Consider the following 26,489-nt stretch of genomic DNA (forward strand, 5'->3'; position numbering starts at 1 on the left):
TCAATCACGTGTGTATGCATGTGTGCATGCTAAGGAACCAAGAGTCATAGGCTATGGGAACAACCATAAGAATCATTAAGTGCATGTGCTAAGATTATATGTGCTAATCATTAAGTTTATCCTTGGTTGTGGTTATGTTGATTGATTTGTAATTTTTATATCGTAATAAATAAATTGCAATAAGAAATTAACTATTAAGGTCACAAGGGGTATTCATAGATTGAATAGAAAAAGGGTGTGTTTTATTCATGATAAATTTACAGATAAGGGGTTTTACAAATAGGCCTTAAATGCATATGATATATAGGGTTTATACATACTAACCCCTCGAGACCAAAAACAAGGGGACATGGGCCTAGGGTTAGGAAAGAACACGAGTAAAACCAAAAGGTACATTCATCCACTCTACAAAAGTTAGTGAAAAATTACAACAAAACTGGGGATCCGTACAACTACATAACTTCCTTCTATCAAGTTGTGCGTGTGTTGAGTAGGAAACTGATAAGCATACACAAATAGAGGCATTTGGATTAACCTTAGAGGAGAAAGCTCAATCTTGGTTTCAAACTCTAGAACCCAGTGTCAAAGTGATACCATGAGCCTTGAAGAAGATTTCATTGCTTCTTTCTCAAAAATAGGAATTAAGCATGATGTTGTTGCAAAAATATACTCATTTAAGCAAGCAAAATATGAGTCAATCAAAGACTACATTAATCGATTAAAGTAGTGTATCACACAATGCCTTAATGAGGATGAGAAACCAAGACAAAATCGACTTATTTCTATCTTCTTTTGAAGGGACTCCAAAACACAACAATACACACTCATCTCTATGCAAAGAAACACATGAACTTCAATACGTGTTGCGAGACACTATGGATTCTGATGATAATTGTGATATGTTAGGTACATCTAGTCAAGGCACAACAGAGAAGAAAAGTTCAGGACAAAATTTTAACTCTAGTATTGCTTTAGTGAGGGAATTATATTCTGAACAAGTGGTGGATATAGTGTTGAAACAGCTAGGACACATGTATCATCTTACATATAGGCCACAACAATCGTACATGAGAGCTATACCTACAAGACCTCACTTGTGTGGAGGATGTGGAGGATAGCATAGAATAGAAGATTGCCCACGTTTTGCTCCTATAGTGAACAACTAGCCCTAAAAGAACTAGTGCCAATGCTATAGTTGGTGGAACTACTCCCATGTGACCCTTATATTGCAAGATTGAGAAGATAGAGGGAACAACAAATGGCCAAGCTTGCGTACCAGATGAGGCAACAAGTTGTAAATCCTGAACAAAATCTTGTACCACACGAGCAAGCAAGACCAGTGTCGAGATCTCAACCTCACGCACCTGGAACTGCTCGTGATATGCGTGGAATATGAGAACATTAACATAGGCATGGAGCTATCGGCCATACTATGTGGAATAGGAATACCCATAGTATCCCATGATTGAAACCATGACTGAGATTATAGCTAGGCCAATCCAAATGACAAAAACATATGTAAGAGAACCAAGTTCTTTGATGTTTCTATAGTAGGCAGTCATCCTATGAAACCTCTAGGATACCTAGGACCATGGCCAGGAAGGAAGCTCAATAGCACGCAAACAAGAAGGCCCAATGTGGGAACCACATTGGGCAAAGGAATGTCTAAGTCACCATAAGCAAGCTAATGCTAGCTCAAGGGTAGCACAACAATTCCCACCTATTAAGAGGTATTTTTAAGGATGCTGTGTAGAGCACCTTCCCAAGGATTGCCTACTTAGACCAAGAGATGCAACAACGTTGAAGGGCAAAGATGTCTCTCAACTTAATTGATGTCATCCTTCACCAACCACATCAGAGAATGATAGAAAAATAGTGCCTTTAAGGGTAGTGACATGATCACAAGCTAGAAATGCTCAAATTCAAATAGATGAAAGAGAGAAGAGTCTGAGAGTGAGAACATTTAGAGAGGCAAAAAAGGAAGCTAAGAAACCAAAATATGGAGGAGACCATGAAACAAATGTAGCAAGAAATCTATTGGGTCAAAACATCATAAGATGAGGAAAACTTTAATTCCAAAGGGACTAGAAGGAGTCATTAAACCAAAACAAAACCTAGAGCAACGACAACCACAATAGAGAGAAGCTATGAGTAGTGAAGAATGAGTGTCTATATTTGAGGGAAGCTTAGGAGGATTAGTCCTAGTTGACAAGGTGAATGAGCCATTTGACATGGCAATCAAAGCTTATAATAGCAAGATCAAGGCACGGACTGAGGTACCAAAGAAACTACAAGATCAACCCAGTCCTCATGATGAGGAAAAGATCAATCTAGGTGCTCATTAGTAGTTGATTAGGGAAGCTCAATTACTTTTAGAGGCACAACCACGAGTCATCTAGAGAGGACTTGTTTCTGTTAATCCAAACTTACAGACTATACTTGAAGTTACATCAAGCATGGAAAGGGATAGTGAGAATATCTCTATGAAGGACCTCCCTCGAGTGAGAATATCAATAGACCCTTGACCACTGCACATCATGGAGATGAGATTCTTGAGATCAAAGAGCCGATAGCTAATGAGATGTGGAGAGTGGTGCATAAGCAAGAAGAAGAGCTAGGATCTTCAATATGTTCACCACCCTTCTCAATAGTGGACTTCACAAGTTAAACGACTCTAGAATCAAAGAACGCATCTTGTCCAAAGGACATGAAAATTGTTGCTTAGAGCACATCAAATTGACACTCAGGACTATGCCATCTTATCTTGGAGAATATGAAAGATGTTCCTAAACAATGCGAGTTTCGTCAATGATGAGAAGAATGCCACCAAAAGAGAAGGATACATCTAACTTGCAAGCATTGCTTTTAGTGCCTGTGATATGTACCTTACCACTTGTAGATCTCTTAAAGCTTCAATCGGAGCTATGGAATGATATTGCGACATGTCTAATGAAGCAAGGTTGTGGGAGAAGCATATGCTACTAAAAGATGTGCTCAAGGACAAAGCTTCACCTCAAGTAAGCAAGCAAGTTATGCTAGTTTCTATCAACAAAGTGGGCAAGTATTGTGAAGATGACAAAGGAAATGCCACCCTCCCTATGGAGATTAACAAGATAGTCTCTATGGCTATTCTAGATAGTGGGACGTGTGAGTATAGCTACATGATCTATATGAGAAAAGTGGGGTAATAAGCATAGATTTGCCATAGTTGACTTTGGAAAGGATCCAAACTATGAAGTAATTCTAGGAAGACCATTTATGTGACAACTAAAAAGGATTCAGGATTGGGGCTACAATTACTTTTACCTTAGGCATAAGTCTTTCATTACTCGAGTAAACCTCAAGAATCATTGCCATCGGGGTAAGACACACTCAATGGTAGAAGATTTTGATTCAACTTCCTAAGAATAACAATGTCAGAAGGATGTGAAGTCTTGTGGATATGTGAAGCTTCATGTAAAGACTTCAATCCAGAGAACATTAAGTACAATAGAAGTGTGACAAATCAGGCATATGTTCCACAACCCCTAAATATGCTAAAAAGATTGATTTGGCTAAACCGGGAGAAGAGCCAAGACATCTATGGATATAGTGACAGACCTAACCCAAGCAGAGGAAGAATAGCTAATCTCTACTCTCAAGGACTATCAAGATGTATTTACTTAGAGTCATTTGGGACCTCAAGGCAGTTGGCCCACAAATTTTTCAGCGTACTATTCCTATGTGTGAAGTTGCCAACCATCTAAACAATGTCCATACACTTACAATAATAATTTTGCAAGGAAGATCAAAGAGGAGATTGATAAGCTACTTGTAGTTGAATTCATCTATGAAATTGAACACAGAGACTGGGTTTCACCTATCACTGTTATACCCAAGAAGAATGGTAAACTATGAGTGTGTGTCAATCTCAAAAATGTGAATGTCACTACTATTGTGAGAGAGATCACTATCCTCTTCCTATTACAGATCATGTATTAGAATGGGTACTAGGCAAGAAGTCCTATAACTTTCTTGATGGATTCTCTGGTTTCAATCAAGTATCAATAGATCCCAAGGATCAACATATGATGACCTTTGCCATGGAATGGTGAGTGTTTGCATACAGAGTCATGCCTTTTGGGTTGACTAATGCTCCAACAACATTTCAAAGGCTAATGAGCCATGATTTTAAGGAATACCTATTGTTGTTTCTATAAATATTTATGGATGATCTTTGTATACACTCAAATGATATAGAGTAACACAAGGCTTATCTATTGGCAGTGGTTCCTATGGGGGGTCAACACTCGGCATGCCTGGTTGGGCATGTCATCAAAATTAAAGTTTGATGAATGTTGTGCTTTAGTAAGGCTTTTCTCTCTCTAGAAGTGGCCATTTGAGATAAGAAAAAGCACATGAAAGCACATATGGACGGACAAAGAGGCATGTATAAAAGTGGATTCAAGGCAAGAGAAGTGCCAAAAGGTGAATTTCACTTCAAAAGTGCATGGAAGATTTTCCTAGCATCTCACCAGGATTTTACGAAGCAAAAACGGGGCTTCGAAGGACCTAAAACGGCTAAATTACGACTTACGGGCAGTGTCCAGAGGGGGCTCATGGACAAGAAATAACTAAAAGGGGAAAGGGGGCTCCTTTTGGTCCAAGTTGGACTCTTTTCCACCAATGGGAAGGGTGGAAATTGGTGCCCAACCCTCCCCAAGTACTACCCAAGCTCCACCTCTCACTAGCCACATGGATGCTATTTTGAGCATCAAGCTTCTTCATAAACCACACGAGTTTTTAAAAGAGGATTATCTTGCTCATTAAGAAGGAAATTAGAGTGGGGAAAAGCACAAGTGAAGGCTCTCAACAAGCTCTTCAAGCTCAAGCCCTCTAATGCTATAGCCATAAGCTCATACTAGTGTACTACCCAGCGTAGCTAAGTACATAGTCTATGGAACACTTCTAGCTCATGTTCCAAGCCCAATCCTCATCAAGTTTCTCCTTTTCTCCGTAAGAACTCTTGGCTCAAGTAGCCATTGAGGCTTTGAGAAGAGGAAAACGTAGCAAAAGGTCCCAAGCAAGCTCACAAGCTCAAGGGTTATGGAGTTCCTAGCCTCCATGGCCCAAGAGTTGTATTAATTTAAGCTTTCTCTTTTGTAAGATAAGGAACTCATGCATTAAGGAAATTAGTTCAAAGTTTACATGATGCACAACACAATCCTTTCTTTAGGCCCACAGTTCAAGCCCTCATGTTTGGGCATGGTATGGTTCTTACTACCAAGTCTCCTCTCCAAGAGAAGCCAACTCTCTACAAGGGAGTGAGCATGTAAGAGCACCTATGGAAAGGGAGGGGCAATCTCCATCAAGTGCTCCTCAAGAACGGCATAAGTGGCAAAGGTCTTCTTCAAGTGATGGGTCTTCCTCATCCAAAAGTGGAAGAAGCAAGAGAAGCCGCTTCCATCAAAGAAGGAGAAGGTCTCCTTCACCCTTATCAAGTCCTTCACTCTCAAAAGGTGATGAAGGAAGCTCTCTTCAAGAATGGTCAAGCGCATGCACTCGCATACCAAAAAGGCGCAAAAGGACTCATTATGTTAGCAAGAGAGCTCGCAAGCTTCACACATTTAAGGAGGGTGGAAAGAATGTGACTTTTGTCACGTTTGACGGCACATATGGCAGCAACACGGATAAAGTCCTTAACTTTATCCAAACAGTTTGATGCGGCTTTTGGTGGAGAGCACTTCACCAAACAGTCCAAGCTTCGTCATGTTGCCATGTATATGCAAAGATCCGCTCGTCAATGGTGGGCGAGCCTACGAGCTCAAGGTCTACGGCCCAAAACATGGCGAGAATGTAGAAATGCTATCATAAAGCGATTTCTAAGTGACCAAGCTCAAGATGATGTGCTTACATCTTGGCATGCTCTCAAGCTCGAAAGGGGAGAGAGTATGCAACACTATATAGACAAGTTTTGGGACCTACATCTCAAAGCTATTGTCTTTAAAAAGATCAAATTTTCGGAGCAAAAGTAGCAGTTTCTGGCTGGACTCCATGAAGATGTGTGTGGATACGTCCATGCACAAAAGCCCGCGAGCATTTTCGAAGTCATCCATCACTCTTTGGTGGGCAGCAAGATCTTCCCTTTCAACAAAATGACGGATTAAGTTATATGAAAAGGGAGAAAAGACTACCCACAATGAGCGGCCTTCTCAAGACTTCAAAAGCCAAATGAAGAAGAAGGAGAAGGGAGTGTACAAGGGACAAAACAAGCTCCCCCCCGCGGAGCTTGAAAGGTACAAGAGGGAGAATCGATGCTTCAAGTGTGGGGAACAAGGGCACTCCTACCGCGCTTGCCCCACAAAAGTCATCAAGAAGGGTCCTCCCCAAGCCACACAATTGAGTTAGCCCAAAAGCTGGGCATCAAGGCTAAAGAGATGGGACCTGCACTTGATGCTGACGGAGCCTTCAACGGAGCCTTCAAAGGGCTACAAGTCCCTGTCACGCCGTTCATTGAGAAGCTCAAGATACGTGTCCAAGGATATGGGGATCAAGAGGAGTTCTATATCTCTCCTTTACTGCATGAAGATGTCATTTTGGGGGCGCCATGGCTTCATCGCATGGCCATCCAACTCACCTATGCTAGTAGGGATATTACCTTTATTCATAAGGGTAAAGTTGTTAGTATTAGAACTGAGAAAAAGGGAAGCACCATACCACTTGTATCTAGCGACGCTATACAAAAATCAATAAAGTCTTCTCTTTTTGTGTACATGATTTTTGTTAAAGACTCTCATGATACACTTTCTCAAGAAGCTAATACTAATATGAGTTCAAAGGAGGAAATGCACTATATGTCCTTTCTTCAAGCATATAGTGATTGTTTTTCATATTCTATCCCTAATGAGTTACCCCCTTCAAGAGGTGAGGATGACCATAGGATTGAGTTAGTGCCTGGTAGTGCACCTCCTAACAGGCCTCCATATCATGTCTCTCATGCCCAGCAAGAAGAGATACTTTCTCAAGTTAATGAGCTTCTTGAGAAGGGGATGGTATGGCCAAGTTCGTCTCCCTTTTGCTCACCTGTGTTATTAGTGCAAAAGAAAGATGGGTCCTATCACGTGTGTGGACTACCGTGCACTAAATAAGAACACAATTAAAAATCGATTCCCAGTCCCTCACATAGAGGACATTTTTGATAAGCTACAAGGATCATCTTACTTTAGTAGGATAGATCTTAAAAGTGGCTATCATCAAATTAGAATTGTACCTCATGACATCCACAAGACTGCTTTCCGTACGCAGTTTGGTTTGTATGAGTACATTGTCATGCCCTTTGGTCTTACAAATTCTCCAACAACCTTTAATAGGTTAATGGAAAGATTGTTTAGGAAACATAGGGCATACATGGGGGTGTTCTTCGACGATATAATTATTTATTCAAAGATCATAGAAGAACACAAAGAGCACTTAAGGGCAATTTTTGAAGAATTGCGTGCTAATAAGCTTTATGTTAATGGGAAGAAGAGTGAGTTCTTCCTTAAGGAGATTAAATATCTTGGCCACATTATCTCTAAGGAGGGTATCCAAATGGATCCCGAAAATCTTAAAGTAATAAATGATTGGCCACGACCAAAGAATCTCCATGAAGTGAGAAGCTTCATTGGCATGTGTTCCTATTATAAACGCTTTATATCAAAGTTCTCTATAATAGTGGGTCCACTCCATGATTTAACAAAGAAAAAGGTTAAATTCTAGTGGACCACAAAAGAAGACAATGCCTTTAAAGAGCTCAAGGAAAGGCTTATGACGAAACCCCTTTTGATACTTCTTGATTTTGATAAGCCTTTCGAAGTTCATTGTGATGCTTGTGGTGATAGTATTGGCACTGTTCTTTCTCAAGAAAGACATCCCATTGCTTATATAAAAGTAGAAGGTTGAATCCACAAGAACAAGTACTAGGAATCTATGAGAAAGAACTGCTTGCAGTTATCCAAGCTCTAGATTCTTGGAAGCATTACTTGTTAGGAACACCCTTCATAATACATACAGATCACCAAAGCATTAAGTATTTCCTTATGCAAACCAAGCTTTCTGATAAGCAAATGAGATGGGCTAATTTTCTCTCACAATTCCATTTTCACAAAGGCCATGTTCCTGGAAAGCAAAATGTGGTTGCGGATGCACTCTCGCGAAGGCCTAGAGTAAATGCAATCTCCATAGCATATAATCATGACCTTGAAAGCATGATTAACAAGTATGCACAAGATGAAGACTATACCTCTATTATGGTGAATTAATAGAGTGATAAAGTCCATAAACCTTTCTCACTAAAGGAAGGATTCCTTTTGTATGGTTCAAGATTATGCGACGTAACCAAGGAACTTCGTGTGAGAAAGTAATGTATGAATCTCATGCTCCTCCATATGCAGGGCACTGTGGTATTCAAGCCACTACCCAAGCAATAGAAACTTATTTCTATTGGCCCTCCATGCGCAAGGACATCCATGACTACGTAGAGCAATGCATGGTATGTCAAAAGACCAAATATGATAGAGGAAAAACCCCTGGATTGTTGCAACCATTGCCAATTCCAAAAGCTCCATGGGAGAGTATTTCAATGGACTTCATCTTTGGATTACAGAAGTCCATACATGGAAATACGGGTATATGGACAGTGGTTGACCGATTTAGTAAACAGGCTCATTTTATACCTGTTAAAAAGTCTATTAGGTCACACCACATGGCTACCATATTCATATCCCAAATTTTCAAGTACCATGGAATACCAAGTTCAATAGTCTCCGATAGAGACCCAAGAATGACAAGTCTCTTTTGGAGAGGACTATTTGAAAATCTAGGTACCAAGCTCAATTTCTCTTCAGCCTATCACCCTCAAACGGATGGGCAGTTAGAAATTTTTGTGAACTCTATCATTCTTGATCTTCTCAAAAGATATGTTGGAGAGAGAGATCACAGCAAACTATGGGAGAAATACTTGCCCCTCGTAGAATTTGCATACAATAACATGGTGCATTCTTCTACAAGGAAGTCTCCATTTGAGATTGTGGAAGGTTGTCCAAAGCTTCCATCAATCTTAAGAATGCATTCAAACATATTCGCAGCTGATGAATATGTGCATGATATCAAGATAGCTTTTCAAAAGATAAAAGAAGCTATTCAAGTTCACAAGAAAAGCAAAAACGACCTGCGGATAAGCATCGAAAGCCTTTAGAGCTAAAAGAGAATGAATGGGTTTTGCTCAAGTTCTCGAAGGCCCGTTTATGTCAAAAGACAGGCAAGGATTGGCAAGGAAGACCCACATGTCATCAAAAGATATATCCTAAGCTCTCCAAGAGGTATTATGGTCCATTTCAGTTTCTTGAAAGAATCAATGAAATGTCTTTTAGACTCAAGCTACCAGAGCATTGGCATATACATAATGCCTTCCATGTGAGTCTATTAAAGCCGTTTAAGGGCACACATCCAATGGACCCAATAGAAGAGGATCCTCCTGAAATTGAGGACCAAGAGGAGATCCTACAACCTGAGGTCATCCTTAAGCACGAGGATAATATTCTTCGAAGTGGTAAGGTAATACGTAAGTATTTGATTAAATTTAAGAATTATCCTCTAGAAGATGCTAAATGGATGCAGGAACCCCAATTGAAGGATTCTCTTGCCTTACTGCAAGACTACAAGCTCCTTCACCCTTTGGATGATAACCAAGACATCGATGTATAAAAAGGTACAAAAATTTAATGCAAAGATTCTTTTTCTTTCTAAATGTGCATTAAAATGTCTTAATGAGTGTACACTAATGTTTTTAAGAAATGGTTTAGCGAGACTTATCTCCTAAACACCTGCTAGACTTACCATCTAGTTCAGGAATGTCAATATCACTCAAATGAGCATGCAGAGTGATAAAGAGTAACTAAATTTCAGCTTAGCGATGACTTCGTCTCCTAAGCACCTGCTAGACTAGCCATCTAGTTCAGGAAAATAAGTTGTACTCAAATGTGGATCCGGAGTATAGATGGGCTTCCTTTCCCCTAATACAAGCATAGTCGAGGACGACTATGATTTCAAGGGAGAGATAATGTCATCAAAATTAAAGTTTGATGAATGCTGTGCTTTATTAAGGCTTTTCTCTCTCTAGAAGTGGCCATTTGAGATAGGAAAAAGCACATGAAAGCACATATGGACGGACAAAGAGGCATGTATGAAAGTGGATTCAAGGCAAGAGAAGTGCCAAAAGGTGAATTTCACTTCAAAAGTGCATGGAAGATTTTTCTAGGATCTCACCAGGATTTTACGGAACAAAAACGAGGCTTCGAAGGACCTAAAACAGGGCTTCGAAGGACTTAAAACGACTAAATTACGGCTTACGAGTGGTGTCCAGAGAGGGCTCATGGGCAAGAAATAACTAAAAGGGGAAGGGGGGCTCCTTTTGGTCCAAGTTGGACTCTTTTCCACCAATGGGAAGGGTGGAAATTGGTGCCCAACCCTCCCCAAGTACTACCCAAGCTCCACCTCTCTCACTAGCCACATGGATGCTATTTTGAGCATCAAGCTTCTTCATAAACCACACGAGTTTTTAAAAGAGGATTATCTTGCTCATTAAGAAGGCAATTAGAGTGGAGAAAAGCACAAGTGAAGGCTCTCAACAAGCTCTTCAAGCTCAAGCCCTCTAATGCTAGCCATAAGCTCATACTAGTGTACTACCTAGCGTAGCTAAGTACATAGTCTATGGAACACTTCCAGCTCATGTTCCAAGCCCAATCCTCGTCAAGTTTCTCCTTTTCTCTCGTAAGAACTCTTGGCTCGAGTAGCCATTGAGGCTTTGAGAAGAGGAAAACGTAGCAAAAGGTCCCAAGCAAGCTCACAAGCTCAAGGGTTATGGAGTTCCTAGTCTCCATGGTCCAAGAGTTGTATTAATTTAAGCTTTCTCTTTTGTAAGAGTTTAAGAGCAAAGAATTAATACAAAAGCCTTTCGAGGGGGGGTTGGCCTCAAGAATTCCGGCCCTCAATCTTGTCATTTGTTTTAAGTTTAGTAATTGCATGCTTGTTTTGCATTTGTTGCTTGCTAGCATGTGTGTGTGAGTAGCTAAAAGAGTGCATATGTAAGATAAATGAGTGAATGCATTAGCTACTAGGTTGTTTCTTTCACACGCTATCTTTACTAAGGGTGGAAATTAAAAGGAACTTCACTACTAAAAGAGCTTAAGTAAATATTGAATATATATTTGCTAATAAGAAGCTTGGTAAGCCTAGTTACAGGGCACATGAACCAGACAATGTTGCCCTTGCAAAAACTGGGGGGTAGGAGTGGCACTCCTTCTTTGATGCTCCTAGACCAAAATTCTTGTTTCTTTGTATTGGCTTTTGGAAATTTGCTCCCAGATCCTTTTCTTGATAATCTTGAGTAAATGTTTCTGTGAACTCTTCATTTAAAGGCTTCTCTAGACTAGGGCTTGTTGGTCTCATCTCCAAGCACCTCCTTTGAGATCCATCTGGGGAGATAGCATGCAATTTGCCCGCATATGGGTTGTAGGGGTAAGGGTTCCTCCTAGATCTTTTGCATTAGTTGTGGAACTTCTTTGAATGCTGATGGAAGGGGCCTATTTAGCCTTACAAATTCTTTGTTCAGCACACGAGCAACTATCATATAGAATTTTGTGTATGTGACCTATTTTTAAGGCACTTTTCAAATCATCTAATAGCTTTTTGCTTTCCATCAAATCTCCATGCGACTTCCTTTTTCTAGCCCTACCCTAGTGAATTGTTTTTCATATGACACCACTATATCAGTTTTATTATTTGTCGTGTGTAACTTGTTTTATAGGTCCACATTTTGTGCTCGAAGACTGATGTTTTCCCTTAATATATCAAAAGTATTTTTTAGGACTTTGGTTCCCTGTGTCAATTCCTTTATGGCCTCTTCCCTGAGATTTGTTAAAATTTGCTCCTCATGCTCGAGCGCCATGTCACTTAGCTTGTCACTGTTATGCTCAAGTGACTATTCCCTATGCCAAAAATGTACTCTCGTCACTCCTTTTTATAAACGTCCAGCTATTTTTTGTACTTTTCCACTTTAGCTTGTTGTTCCAGATTCTCTTCTTGCAGTTTTCTGACCAAATTTGATGTACTCTTATGTGGGGGTTTGCTCTTGAGTAGTGAGTGACCTTTTGCTATTCTCTCCTTGGAGCTTTAACAACTTTGTTGTTCTTTGAAACAATTCCTCAGGCTCCTTTCCTTGCTTTGTGGGTAGTTGTTCCAAAATTGGTGTAGGTCCTGAACTTGTTTGGGCTACTTGCTTAGGCAATGGCTTGAACTATTCTACTGCATAGCCTAGCTTGTGTGATTTATTGCTAAAAGCCACTCATTGCAGTTAAAGCTTTGTCCCAGGCCATGGGAACTGTGGTGTTGGATGGACTGGAGTAGCTTAGACTTAGCATCCTCTGGTAGTACCACCAGGTCCAAATCCTACTCTTCTACCCTTTTAAGCGTACCTAGGGATTTCTTTTTAGCTCGGGTGGTGAGCACCCCTATTTTCCTATCATTGAACATTGTTTGCCACATCTGGAGGTTTCTCTCATTTACTTTTTCAGCATGTTCTAGGGCTGCCTTCTTAGAATTGTAGGCCTCGTCTTCCTTGGCCTTCTCAGCTAGGGTACTAACTTCCTTAGCCTAAAATTTTTCACAATTTTGTTTGTGAGTTTCAGCCTCCCTCTATTTAGCTTGTATCTTCTCCTATAAATGGATTGCCATTTGGGCTGCCATTCTCTTTTGATGTTTTAATTCCAACTATAATTTTAAGACTCTTTCTTTTTCTGCATGGGTTTCTTCTTCTTTTTGTTTCAAGCCTTTATTGAGTTTCTCTATTTTGGTTTGCTGGTCTCTTACTACTTTTCTTAAGGGTTTCAATGCATCCGATGCTTGTTATAGGGCCAGTTGTAAGTATAGGTGTGTACATTCCATTTGCATTCTAGCACCTTTGTCTATGTTTCTTTTAGTTGGTTCATGGTGGTTATTAGTGCATCCCTGGCTCCTTGACGAGTATTTAGGCTACCTTGTAACTGCACCATGGCCAAATCCATTTTATTTTGACTCGTAGTGTCTAGGGATTTGCTTTGGGTGCCTTATGGTTGCTTTGGTAGTTCCATCTTCTCTGGAGGGTCCTTTGATAATGATCTTGTGATATTAATCTTTATCTTATCCGAAGGCTCTTCTAGTGCTTGTTGTGGGCTTAGGTTCCCTGTTGTTGCTCCTTTTCCCGAGTGGTTGCATGAGAGCTCCTCTTAGCCTCACTTGTGTTCTGTTGGTGTGTGGCTGCCTAAACTTTCAACTTTACTTTTCTTCTTCTTAGGTGATGCCTTCTAAATCATCTTGCCCAAACTCGCTAATTTGAAAAAACTAATATGTCTTTTTGGGGCTTGTTGGCTTTGCATTACATATTCTATGTGGGTAGGGATTTGTGTGTTTAAGCCTCTAGTTGGATGGGCCCTCTTCTGCTACCCTAAAGAAAGTGCCTTCCTCCATATTTTTGGACCTCTTTTCATTTAGTTGTTGCCTTGTGGATTCATCATCGATAGGGGCAGCATTGGCTAGCGCCCTAAGGTGTGCTTCGAACACTATAGTTTCTACCTTGGTAAGAGTGGAGCTGGCTCTTGTTCTGAGGTTTTCCAGGTAAATTGCTACCCAGTTGATTGGGTGCCCTTCCTTTGGCCACCAGCCTACTCTAGTTTTTGTGGCTTATTCTATAGGTAGAATTGGAATTGTGCTCTTTCATCAGGATCTGCCCTGTCCTTCCCTTGATACATATTGCTCTTTTTTGGTACATTAGCTATAACCTAATAAGTCTTGTCTGCCTCAGTATCCCCTTTGTCATGTAGGCCAAACACCTATTTTACGAGCTGGGTGTCTATGCTTATTATAGGCCTCCTACCTGAAGGCACCAATACATAAGAATCAACTGTTTTGCTCCTTCTACTATGTCCAACGCTTCCCAATCTTGCATTATCACTTGCTTAAACCCTATTTTTTCTACCCATTCATCATTCTCTGCCTTTGGTAGGTCTTGGAAGAAGGTCGGCTTGGTCAGCTATAGGGTTTTTGTGCATATCTTTTCCATGCCTTGTGCTTGCTTGTGCACAAGGCTTGGTTGCCATGATAGCTATTGTAGACAGAGTCACTTCTGATTGTTGTACGTTCTCCTTGCTCAGTTCTCCTTTTCTCTCACTTCTCTCTTGAGTTATTATGTCATGAATCTGCATGTCGTGACCTTTTTCAACATTGTTATTTTTAAGGTGCCCTTGATTGCCCTCTTTAATTCCTATCTTGTCCACGTGATTCGAGTCATCATCAATCACATCTTCTTGATCTTGCACTATCATCACGCATCTTTTCAGTTTTTGAATTGCCATCATTTGTTTTTAAAATTTTTAATCTTCCTTGCCATTTTGCCATTATTCTTTTCCAAACTTGTTGAGCTTCCCCATTCTCTTGGTTTCATGTGTGACAAGCCATTTCTCTTCTATGGGTTGAGTTATGATGCTTGATCCTTTGGGTACATCTTCCCTATCCTCGAGAGAAGTATAGTAAGGCTTCAAACTGTACCCATTTACTTTATTTGTACACATGGTGCCATCCAAATTTTTTAGGGTGAAGGTTCCTAGTGCCACTTCCTTGTTTATCATGCAAGACCCATTCCAAACAACTTAAGCTTCCCTGGGTGCTTCCCCATCCTTGAGTTGAATACCGGCACTTTGTCCCCCTTCTTAAACAGCTCATTTTTTCTATACCTATCTACCTAGGCCTTCTTCCTTCATTGTACGGCTTCAGCCAAGTGTTTCGCCAAGTTCTACAAAGCCAAATGTTGTCGGCAAAAACCGTCATTTGTATATAAAAATCTCGTCAATTTTGTAATTCAGAGGCTAATATGGCTTCCAATTTGTAAATATGAGATATACTACGAGCCTCTGATAGTGTAGGGATTATATATTTTGAGCCAACACTACTGGGTATATATACCGGCACTTTGTAATTTCAAGGGACCATTCTCTTGTACAAGTTTTGAGGAGAATAGAAGAGTTGAGCTTGTCAAAAGTGTGCGGTGATTTTCTAGCACATCCTACGTGCAAACGAGTGAGTATTTTACATTGAGCTTTCATGTATGTCTTCTTTAATGTGTTTGCTTGATTTTGATGTGCTTCGTGCATCGTTTGAGTTTGTGTGTGCATCGTAGTCGTCATGTGTTCATGCGATCTATTCGTGGCCGTAGCCGCTAGCAAAAAACACCATTTTTCGACATAAGACCATATATGGGATCCTTGCGACTAGTAGAATGAGGACATAGACCAAATCGTCATTTTATTTAACACATTTTCGTGTGATATACGCGATTGTGTCACGTGTGTGTTTTGGTACCGAAATGCTGTCGGATTTGGACCAAGTCTTAGGGATAGCTTCCTTATACCTTAGGACACTAGTGTATGCATAGAGATCATGGTTTAGTGTGCCGAATCCTTGTAGATCTGCATTCGTGCTCTCTACCTGCATCGTGCACCTGAATTATGATTTCTCTGCATCTGGTGATTCTGAAGGCATGGATAGAGTCCTGGTACCTTAGGTATTCATGACTTGTCATAGAATGTTGATTTGAAATGCATCTCATTAGCATATCATTAATTACTGTCCATAGGTTCGTGCGTGAGCTCATATGTATGTTCTCATTGCATATGGCCTGTTTGATTCACCTAGACTGACAATTTAGCATGGCCTTCGATTGTCCATAGCTATGGGTCCCCTACAGTATTGACATTGTATATGCATTGCTACGTAGGCCGCTGTACTGACATGATTCGCAGTCGCTCCATGTGAGAGTGATGGCGAGGACATCTGGTGCCGTTTGTTGGGGATGTGACCTTAGCTTGAGAATCAAATAGTTGACTCGCTCGTCCTTTGTTCACTGACTTGGAGAGTGTGTCGCATTCTTTTTTCGCTAGCAGACCTTAGAGTGGGTGACTTTGAGGTTGTAGACTTGTAAGGAGTCGTCGGGTGCTAGTAGAGTTAAAGAGTGAAGGGTTTTGATCCAACTTTGCTTAAGGTTTTGAGTGAAGTTTGTCATAGCCATTTCAGAGTCTGAAAGTCGTTCGAATGTGTTGATTTTTGGTTTCCATGTACATTTAGTAGCTTAGAACCTTTTTGCGTTATTAGATTAGTGTTTAGGAGTAGGAGTAAATAGATTTTAAAGGTTGAATGTGTGCGAAAAACTTTGCATTTGGCTAGTTCGTCGACCATAACTTGACCAAAACACAAAACTGAGCCTAAAGTGAGTTTTAGACACTCAATTCACGAGCTGATTGATAGAATAGGTTGTGGACACATAGTGGATTCTAGTCCCAAGTCATCACCTCATTTGACATCAGTTTTCAACATCAAAGTGCAAAAACGCTATCAAAGAGCGAGAAGAGAAAACTGAGTGTTTGAAGAGGCAAATCAAGTCCAAATTTCATGAGAAAAGAGATTTAGGATCTACTTTGCATAAGAACATACCTGAGCTGTCAAAGTGCCAAAACTCAAAATTTGACACAAATGCATTTGTGTCAGTTTTCTTAGATCTGCTAGATTTGACCTCACACACTTGTTCCCTATGCTTAGTACATCTCTAATGTGCAATTTGTTTTGGATTTGAGCAAATTTTTCATTATTGTGAAACTGCCAGATTCCAGCTGTTCAAAGCGGACCTGAGATTAATCATTTGACATAGCAAAAGTGGTCATTTTCTCTTGAGAAAACAGCTGTGGATAGCCCAAAAATAGTAGAGCCCAGTAGCAAGATCAAAAGTGCAAAATCTTCACTTTTGACACAAACGTGCTTGTGTCATTTTTGTAGATCTGGTGAAATTTGAGCATATCATCTTGTTGTGCTTGCTTAGTACAACACAAATATACAATTTTCATCAAGTTTGCACATCATTTGCGTTGCCATATAGCCAGATTTGATCTGTGGTAAACGAAACCAGTAGGCTGGCATTTGACCTATCAAAATTGGTCAATTTTGGAAAAGAAAACCATATTGGGAATCTACAAGACATAGGGAATCAGCTGGTGTGATTAAAAGTTGGATTTGAGCACTTTTTGACATGTGTCAGAAGTGTGGAATCAACTGATTTTGACCTTAAGGGGTGAAATTTCATCTCAGTTGGACTAGTTTTGGATATCCAATTTGCTAGAAAACGACTGACAACCTAGCTGAACTGTACAATTTTGAGTGTTTTTGCTGAGCTTTTAGAGTGTCTGTGTGTATAGAAGCTAGTAATAGACTAGAGTAGTCTAGAAGCACTCCATAGATAGTATACAAGTGTATAGAATTGGTCAAGTTTTGTTGCTTCTTTAGGACTAGAAAGTCTAGAATTGGTCAAGTTTTGTTGCTTCTTTAGGACTAGAAAGTCTAGAACAAGTAGCCTAGAAGCACAGCTAGAGACTGATCCAATTCGTTGGTCTCAGGTAATCATTTACAGACAAAGAGCAACCTGAGAAGAGGGAGCTATGACTCACCGTAGTAAGTGGCTGTACTCTTTTCTTGAATGTATTTGAGATCAGGAAACTGGTATAAATCAAGGGGAAAAGATCAAGCATCGAGTGCGAGTATGAATTCTAGCGAGGAGAGTGTTACCAACACTCACCGTATCTTAGAGCCTATAGTTGAGGTAGAGACATTGTCAGAGTCCACCTCTAGTATGGCTTCAAAAACTCACTCCGCCGACATGCAGGACTTTTCCATGGCATTCAACGTAAGGCTGGTGTATGCTAAAATGAATGCTCATGACACACCGCTTTACAGAGATCCGATGAACCGATGGGTAGTAAAGATTGGAGACCATCTGACTGCTTTCAATGCAGCTCCATGGGTTAATTACCAGGGAGACTTGTATATGGGTCAGGAGGGTGTGCGCTACTACGTAGTGGTTAAGGATCCAGAGAGTGTCGATCGACAAGTGCGGACAAACGGTAAAGGGGATCAAGGAGGAAGAACCACCATATGGGGATTCCGATGAATTGAAACTCTTGAACATTATAAGGACACGAAGAGTGCTAGTGGACAATCCAAGGATCGCCTTGTACTTCAACGAGACGGATGATACAAAGACTTGTTATTTCACAAGAAATCTGGATCTAAGCACAATCCAAGAAGACAAAGTCTTATATGTGTATTTACAGGGAGTGCAGACCATGTGCTTATTGCCAATCATCGTGGACAAATTCAGAGTCATCTTCAAATTTATGGATCAACACACTGCACAAGGAATGACATGGCATGGATTGCCTATACCAGAGTTAGCACCAAGGGTTGCTATACATTCGAGACTTGAAGGAAGTCACCAAACAAAAGTGGGATCTAAGGATCGTGCGGGAGGTTCTAGGTTGCACAATCATGGCTCGGAAGTCGCAAGCTCAAGAGCTCATGAGAGAAGTGAAGCAAGATCGATACCAAGTGCACCGCTATTATCAAAGCCTAGATATCATTCAGCCTTTGAGCTAGGAAAGGAAGGGTCACTAGCACATGAGGTGCCAACGAGGCCCAGTGGTTCGTTCAGACCCACAATCAGGTTCTTGGATCCTAGGGAAGAAGGAAGCGCCTTTGCTCCAAGATGAGCAGCGTTCGAATCGATGAAGGTTAGACCAGCTAACTTTCAAAAGTGGGTCAAGAAGTTTAATGGTTCAGATGATCCTTACGATCACGTGGCAAGCTTTAAACAAGTGGCCAGAGCCGAGCAAGTTCATGATCTCCACACCAAGGTGGAAGTCTTTGGACTAACGTTGGAAGGTCGTGCGTTGTCATGGTTTCAGACATTGGACCTATCCTATTATCATACATATGAAGCGCTTGAAAAGGACTTCATAGTAGCCTTTTGGAAAACAGGGTTAAAGCATGATGTGCTTTCACAGATCCATGGGTTCATGTAGAAGTCAGATGAGTCAGTAAGAGACTGCGCTAAAAAATCGATTGCAACAATATTTGTCAAGATGTCCTGAAGAGGAGTCCTGAAGAGGAGATACCAAGTCAAGAAAGGTTAGTGTCAATCTTCTTAGAGGGCTTGTTGGATAAGGAACTTCATGCAGCATTGTACATGAAACATCACAAAAAATCTAAATCAATGCATTTACGATGCAATAGATTATGATGACAATTGTGATCGTGGAGAGTCAAAGGAGTCTACGAGCTTAAAAGCTGGCAGTAGCACCTCATCCATTGATTCGCAAATCGAACAAATAATGAAAGGAGTCATGGAGAAAATGCAGCAATTGTATGGACCGCCAAGGGCGATAGAGCAAAGACAAATGGATAGAAGGTATAACTATGGACATTGTGGGGGTGATCACTCTACATCCCAGTGTTTGTCTAAGAATCCAAGGATGAACAAACCAGATGCTCATCCTGCTATATGGTGTGATTTTGATAAAAGATGGGGCAACCATACAACAGAAGACTGCTACAATAGAGTTTGTTATTTAAGAGCCCAAGTGATGGGGAATGTAGCCAATGTAGGGATGGAAGGCAATCAACCAATACCTGTGCTGGATAGACAACCTCCATTGCCTAAGACTACACCTATGCGAATCATAGGTCATGAAGAGGATGATAACCATGAAAGATTACTTTAGTTGATCTTTCATGATTAGTCCTCCTTGGGCATACTTTCATTTTTTTAAGATACTTTAGTTGATCTTAAAGTACTTAATCACCGCACAAAAGATGTAGTACTCTCATAAAAATGAGCCTCTTTCACTATTACATAGTGATGTGTGTGGGCCTATGCCTATATTATCTTTGGGTGGTGCTACCTATTTTGTCACTTTCATAGATGACTACTCACAGAAAGTGTGGGTGTATCCTCTCAAGATAAAGGATGATGTTCTTTTTGTATTTCAAAAATTTGTGATGCTAGTGGAGAATCAGTCTGTGGCAAGAAGGTCAAGAGCTTGCGCTCAAACAATGGTGGGGAGTATGTCTCAAAAGCCTTTCGAGAATTTTGTGATTCTAAAGGTATTAAAAGAGAGTTGACTACTCCATACAACCCTCCATAGAATAGTGTTGATGAGAGGATGAACCGTACAATTCAAGAGAAAGTACGAAGCAAGTTGTCTTGCCCAATAAATTTTGGGTAGAAGCAGTTGCTACTACAGCTATCCATTTGATTAATCATTCTCCGAAGAAGGCAATAGAAGAGAAGGTACCTGAAGTGTTTTGGTCTGGAAAGCCACCTTCATACAAGTATCTTAAAGTCTTTGGTTGCAAGGCATTCTGCCATGTTCCTAAGGAGTTTAGGGACAAGTTGGCTCCCAAGTCAAAGAATTTTTTTTTCTTGGCTATGGTGCTTTTGGGGAGATGGGATGATATGGTGCATAACATGGACAACAAGCACCTATTGTTGAAGAACAAAATCAGCACATGGTTGATTTTGTTCTTCAACAAAATCAGCCCATGGTTGATGGTGATGGAGTGGAACAATCGGCTATTCAGGCTCAACTAGTTTTGAGGAAGTCTACAAGGATTTCTAGATCTCTTAATCATTATGTTCCATCTCTAGATTATGTCATGCTGACAAATTGTGGGGAGCCATCATGCTAAAAAGAAGCTATGTTGAGAGATGACAAGCTTAAGTGGAAGTGAGCTATGCAATCGAAAATGGATTCGTTGCATAAGAATGCTACTTGGGATTTGGTACAATTGCCTGCAAAGAATAAGCAAGTGTTACCTTACAAATGGGTGTACAAGATGAAGATTACGCCTAGTGATGGCAAGCCAAAGTACAAAGCACGATTGGTTTTTGCTAAAGGATTTAAGCAACAACAAGTTGTTGACTTTGATGAGATATTCTCTCCCGTTGTCAAGATGAGCACTTTGCAGTGGTGTGCGCTTGGGTTGGTTGCTAAGAAGGACATGGATCTTGTCCAAATGGATGTTAAGACAACGTTCTTGCATGGTGATCTTCATGAAGATATTTATATGTAGTAGCCTCAGAAGGGTTTGTGGATAAAGGCAAGGAACACTTGGTGTGTAAGCTAAAGAAAAGCCTCTATGGTCTTAAACAGGCAGCACACCAAGGGACTGATATCACAAGTTCCATGCTTTTATGCTCTCTCAAGGTTATCGAAGGAGCGATATTGACCATTGCATCTACACTAAGCAAGATATGGATGGTAGTTTTCTTATTTTGATCCTTTATGTGGATGACATGCTTATTGCGGCCAAAACAGTGAAATTTCAGCCCTAAAGTTAAAGTTAAGTGAGAGCTTTAAGATAAAAGATTTGGGGGAAGCAAGCCATATTCTTGGTATGTGTATTGTTTGAGACATGGATAAGCAGTTGCTTTATTTGTTTTAGACAAAATACATTCAAAAAGTGCTCAAAAGATTCAATATGGAGAGGGGGAAAGCATTGAGTACTCCATTGCTTAAAAGGTTCAATATAGAGAGGGGGAAGACATTGAGTACTCCATTGCTTAAAAGGTTCAATATGGAGAGGGGGAAGGCATTGAGTACTCCATTGCCTCCATATGTGAAGTTGAGCTTGAATGACTATCCTAAATCTGATGAGGAGAAAGCTGAAATGGCAAAAGTACCCTATTCATCTACTGTGGGGAGTTTGATGCATGCAATCATTTCTACACACCCAGACATTGCTTTTGTCATGGGAGTTCTGAGTAGATTCATGTTACCCTAGTAAGAAGCATTGGGAGGCACTCAAAGGGGTCATGAGATACTTGAATGGTACAAAGGACTTCTGCATATGCTTTGGAAGGTAAGAATCAAGTGTAGTTGGCTACACAGATGCAGATTATGTAGGTGATATGGACAAGAGAAAGTCAACATCAGGCTATGTCTTCATTTTCAATGGTGGTGTAGTTTCATGGGAGATCTCGATTGTAGGATTGCAAAGTTATGTTTACCCACTGAGGCAGAATATGTTGCAACTTTAGAGGCATGTAAAGGAAGACATTTGGCTTAGTCGTCTAGCGGGAGATTTGGGTATAACTGTTGAGATGCCATTGTTACACTGTGACAGTCAGAGTGCTATTCAGTTAGCCAAGAACCCAGTGTTTCATGTGAAGACAAAGCACATAGTTGTGAAATTTCACTTCATCCAAGAAGTGCTTGAGGATAAGTGCATGCAGCTTGTCAAGGTTCACACAGAGGATAACTCTGCCTAATAAAGGGCCTCTACCATCGGAGCACTTTCCACATTGTCGTGCACTTATGGATTTGAGATAGATGGTATATCTCATAGATGTATGTATATATATACGAAGACACCTCGGACTTAAAGGCACATTGTCCTTTAAGTGGGAGTTTGTTGGGGTGTAAAGCCCAATGTGCTTGTCCAACCATACGAGGTGACCGAACACGAACACTAACCTATTCTTTGTATCATATAACAATAAGGGCTCACAAACCCTAGCCAACAATGTGGCAACAACAAGGAGTCCATACATCTTGTTTCTCTCTTCTTCTTCTTCACCTCCATCGTTCGCATTCATTATTCTACATACACATCCACATTCGTACATCCACATCATACATCCAATTCACATGTCATCTCATCTCATCCATTCACTCATGTCGACGACACATCATTTCACATACACGTTCGCATTCATTATTCTACATACACATCCACATTCGTACATCCACATCATACATCCAATTCCACATCCGCATTCATACATACACATCCATATCCACATCCATACATCCACATCCTCATTCATACATCCATATCCACATCCACATCCACATCTACATCCATACATCCATTTTCACATCCACATTCATACATCCACATCCACATACATACATCCATTTTCACATCCACATTCACACATCCACATCCTCATTCATACATCCATATCCACATCCACATCCACATCTACATCCATACATCCATTTTCACATCCACATTCATACATCCACATCCACATACATACATCCATTTTCACATCCACATTCACACATCCACATCCACACATCCATTTTCACATCCACATTCACATTCGTACATTCACATCCACATACATACATCCACATCTACATCTACATCCATACATCCATTTTCACATCCACATTCATACATCCACATCCACACAGCCACACTTCGTTCATTTTCATCTATCTGATTCATTTCACATCCTCACATCTATTTATAGATTACAATAGAATTCTTATTTTTGATATAAGATTTCTTTACGTATCTATTTATGCATAAATTCCATTTTAAGGAGAATAACACTTTTGAAATAAAAATCAATCTTTTATGCATCTTCCTATGCATAAATTCATTTTAAATGAGAATGATACTTTTGAATTAAAAAAATCAATCTTTCATGCATCTTCCTATGTATAAAATCAAAATTGATGAAAATAACTCTTTTGAACTAAAATAGATTTCTTTATGCATCATTCTATGCATAAAATCAAAATTGATGAAAATAACTCTTTTGAACTAAAAATAGATTTCTTTATGCATCATTCTATGCATAAAATCAAAATTGATGAGAATAATACTTTTGGATTAAAATAAATTCTTTATGCATCTTTCCATGCATAAATCCAATTTAGTAGGAATTACACTTTTAGAATAAAAGAATTTCTCTTATGCATCTAATTTATGCATAAAATCCATTTATGATGAAAATCACACTTTTAATATAAAAAATATCTTTTATGCATACAAATCATTTATGATGAAAATCACTCTTTTAATATAAAGAATTTCTTTTATGCATCTATTTATGCATAAAAATCATTTATGATGATGAAAATCATACTTTTAATATTAAAAAATATCTTTTATGCATATGTTTATGCATACAAATCATTTATGATGAAAATCACTCTTTTAATATAAAAAAATATCTTTTATGCATACAAATCATTTATGATGAAAATCACTCTTTTAATATAAAGAATTTCTTTTATGCATCTATTTATGCATAAAAATCATTTATGATGAAAATCATACTTTTAATATGAAAAAATACCTTTTATGCATATGTTTATGCATACAAATCATTTATAATGAAAATCACACTTTTAATATATAAAAAAATATCTTTTATGCATATGTTTATGCATACAAATCAATAATGATAAAAGTAACACTTTTATAATAAAAATAAATTTCTTTTATGCATACTTTTATGCATGAAAATCAATTATGATAAAAGTAATACTTTTATAACTAAAAAATTTATCAATAAGTATCTTTCATAGAATTTAATTCTATTGAAAATCATTCTTTTATAAAAATGAATCAATATGCATCTTTTTATGCATGAATGAAAATGACACTTTTAGAATACTCTAACGATGGGGATTAATCTTTTTGATTAATAAAAGATAAATTTTATTTCATAATTTTTTTAAAAAAATCACCATAACCTCCTTTGTATGGCTGACCATTTTTCAAATTTTAACTTACTAAAATTAATTAGGAGTTTACCAAGAGTATTTAAAACATTCTAATGTAAACAATCAAAGAGAAACATTATGAAAAACTTGATTTTGTTCATTAATCATTCATCTAGGATAAGAATGGTTGGATTTACTAAAGAAGAGAGGGGAATGCCTTTTTTCAATGAGGCAAAACATCATTTGCAATTTAGAGAAGACAAAAATCATAAAAAACTATAAAAACCATAAAATGAATGGAAAAGAGAAGAATCTCCAACTTACTAATGAATTTGAGAGCTTTCCTTTGGCTTGATGGTTTGAGGGTTCTACTCTTGTTTGAAACAAGAGTGGCCGCCAATCTTTCGGAAGAGGGAAGGTCAAAAACTAATGAATTATGAGTAAAATTCATTGTTTTTGGCACTTGGGAGAGGCAGGGTAATAGTGCAAAAACACTATTGAGTTTCAACAAAGGGGAAGGCTTCTATTTATAGAAAAAAGTGAGCTTCTAACCAAGCCAACTGATTCTAGAATTTTCCAGATCAGTTTGGTCAATTTTTGACCATTTTGGGTCAGTTTTGCTCACTTTTTGGATCTAGTTGAAACAGGAGAGAGAAGAGATAAAAATATCTCATTATTTGAGAGTTTAAAACTCATTCAAGCATGTGAAATAGGCGCCTCCTTCATGAGGAAAATTCCCCCATACTGAGGTGTCAAAAATGCATCATTTCTCCTAAATATCTCTCTTTTTTAACTATTAACCTTGTCCTTAGTCAATTCTTCATCTTATGTGAGTATTTACTCATTTTTGAGGAAATTTTCTTTATTTCTTTCATTTATCTCCTCCACACATTTGGATGAATCTTATTGGTCCATAGGAACCTTAATTTAAAATTTTAAAAAAATCTTCACTCCCAGGATAATGCCTCTTGAACAGATTATACTTAATTTCTAATGCACCTTCTGAAATTCTTTTTGAACTTCTGTTTCAGGGGAACTTATTTTAATAAGATGAGATATTTTTCTATCCAAAAATATTTAAAACTGAATTATCACTCTCTAGAAGATTTTCTCTCTCTAGGCCAAAACTGGTAGAAACAAGATCTTTTATATTTCTGAAGAGGGATTTGACTACAGGGGAAGATACTGGACATCCTGAGAGGTTGGGGGAGAAATCTTACATTCTACCCCACTTAAAAAATGCGAGATGTCCTCATCTCGCAGGTGGAGTATGATCTCTTTCATCTTCTTCTTCTTCTTCGATTACTTCCAACGTTACTGCCTTGGAAGTGGACGGCTGATTTGGGAACAACTCTCTTTGACTTCCCCTATTCTGAGTTGGAGGTCTTGCATTACTTTGGGTTGAAACTGCAAGTTGGATAGAGGATCTACCTCTGGGATTTCCCTGATTTTGGTGGATAGAACTCTGATTACTCTAGACGGAAGGGGGCTGGAGTCTGGAATCTTGATCCCTAATTTTCCTGCCCTAAAAGATTTGATCCAAAAGGAGTTGGGCAATCCATGCTGCGATGTCCAAACCCTTGATAGTTATAGCATTTCACTCTCTTGTTCAAGGGTGGAACTTCTGAAGTTGAAATCCAGGGGATTGAGTTTCGAAAAAAGGACATTTCTTCCATTCTGGAACTTCTCATATCCTGGGTTTGACCCTGATATCTCTTAGGCAGAGGAAGGTTGGAATCATCTTCTGGGAATAAAAACCTTTTGAAAGGTGATGGTGCTGGCTTTTGAAAGGTGATGATGCTGGCTTTGGCAGGACTTTGACATCAAAGGCTTCGGCGAAATCCTTCACCAACCGAACTGCTTCGGCCATGGAAATAGGTTTGGCATTCTTGACTAAAGTATCCAATGGCTGGTTCATTCCCTGAATGAATCTGGCCATCAGTTGCTCTTCATCCAATTGTGGGGAATATTTAAGGAGAAGGACAAAAGCCTGATGGTACTCTTCAATTGTCCGGCTTTCCTGCTTTAGTTCCAAGAACTCATTCATCTTAATTTCAAAAAAGCCTAGGGGACAAAACCTCTTTCTAAGGTAAG

Source organism: Cibotium barometz, chromosome 26 (genome assembly GCF_041138505.1).
Source record: "Cibotium barometz isolate CiBa-2024 chromosome 26, ASM4113850v1, whole genome shotgun sequence".
NCBI classification, from domain to species: domain Eukaryota; kingdom Viridiplantae; phylum Streptophyta; class Polypodiopsida; order Cyatheales; family Cibotiaceae; genus Cibotium; species Cibotium barometz.